At 37.4% G+C, this 1,939-nt stretch overlaps 1 protein-coding gene across 1 annotated transcript in view; it reads right to left on the bottom strand.

The window, feature by feature from the left end:
• The window catches only part of LOC101854633 (serpin B6), a gene marked incomplete in the record, with an annotated part of 15,577 nt that overhangs the window by 13,298 nt on the left and 340 nt on the right, over positions 1 to 1,939 (bottom strand).

Here is a 1,939-nt window from a genome sequence, read left to right as displayed (position 1 = left end):
CCATCATCATCATCATCATCATAATCATCATCATCATCATCATCCTCATCATCATCATCCTCATCACCATCATCATCACCATCATCATCATCATCCTCATCATCATCATCATCATCATCATCATCATCATCCTCATCATCATCCTCATCATCATCATCATCATCATCTTCATCCTCATCATCATCATCATCCTCCTCCTCCTCATCATCATCATCATCATCATCATCACCATCATCACCATCATCATCATCATCATCATAATCATCATCATCATCATCATCCTCATCATCATCATCCTCATCACCATCATCATCACCATCATCATCATCATCCTCATCATCATCATCATCATCATCATCATCATCATCCTCATCATCATCCTCATCATCATCATCATCATCATCTTCATCCTCATCATCATCATCATCCTCCTCCTCCTCATCATCATCATCATCATCATCATCACCATCATCACCATCATCATCATCATCATCATAATCATCATCATCATCATCATCCTCATCATCATCATCCTCATCACCATCATCATCACCATCATCATCATCATCCTCATCATCATCATCATCATCATCATCATCATCATCATCATCATCATCATCATCATCATCTCACGATAATCATCAATTTTTGACACAACATTAGATATAGTAAACATCTTCACAGATAATATGTATACCATACAAACAAGTTTTCATTTACAGTCTGGTAGCAGACGACAGTCTAACTATGAATGAGACAAAACAACCTATGGGAGACAGAGGTTTATTAGGAACTCAAGGTTTTGTGATCTCATAGAGATCATCTTGGGGATTGCTATTCGGGAGCCCAGTACTTTAATTTATATAAATAGCCTTTCAATTCAGTGAAGTTTTAGTAGAGGTTTTACGGCGCTCGCAACTGCATAAGGACATAGGAGTGCCAGAAGATTAGAGGTGTTACAAGAGAGTAACAAACATAAAAAGAAGAAGGGGAGATAAGGACGATAGATATAAATAACCCTTTGCGTCAGTAGTAAGTGAAGTGTATAGTATACACATCTGAACCATCTTGTATAAGTATACTTACGACCTTAGAGCATGCATCAGTTAACATTGAGCGAGCATATCTTAAGATTATTATTGTTTATATTTCTGCTTATTTATATTATGCATGTGATTGTAAGCGTACGTGTGTGTGTGTGTGTGTGTGTGTGTGTGTGTGTGTGTGTGTGTGTGTGTGTGTGTATGTCTGTGTGTGTGTGTGTGTGTACACGTGGTGAAACACCAACGCAAGGTGCCAGAATCTGAACAAGGAGACGGAACCCCCGAATGTAATGTCCATCCCCGATACAATAGAGTTTTTGCCAAGTTAACATGATGATCGTAACATTTATTTTACAAGGAACTCTTCAGAGAAATTGAAGAGTCCAGTGTGCCAACTAACTCAGGCAGAGAAGGGATCATGCCACTAATCACTACGGACATTGCATTGGCTTCCTGTTGAGAAAAGAATTGTGTACAAGTTGGCTACCTATGTCAAAAATGTTTGAATGATAATGCACCATCATATTTATCAAATCTGTTAAGACTGTACATTCCACCTCGCCTTTTAAAGTCATCAGTTGACAAAAAGAATGTTTTTTTACCATCTTTGAAACTTATAACAATGGTGAAAGGGTATTTGACTACCAAGGCACCAAGATCTGGAATGCTTTACCGAGGACTTTAAGAGAGATCAAATCTTTTGATTTATTCAAATGTCAGCTGAAGTCGTTTCTGTTTTAAATTAATAAGATGGATATTTGGAGTAATTTTCTTTCAGTCAGAACACAACATTTTATGTCACTGTTGTACGTTGTACTGTATTGTAAAGCGTTCAGAGCCGGTGTACTTTACTCGGGGTTGAGCGCTGTGTCATTTATTATTATTATTATTATTAT

Source organism: Aplysia californica, unplaced genomic scaffold (assembly GCF_000002075.1).
Source record: "Aplysia californica isolate F4 #8 unplaced genomic scaffold, AplCal3.0 scaffold00127, whole genome shotgun sequence".
NCBI lineage: Eukaryota > Metazoa > Mollusca > Gastropoda > Aplysiida > Aplysiidae > Aplysia > Aplysia californica.
The sequence above is the reverse complement of the archived record's forward strand: the minus strand, read 5'-3'. Positions and strand labels throughout refer to the sequence as shown.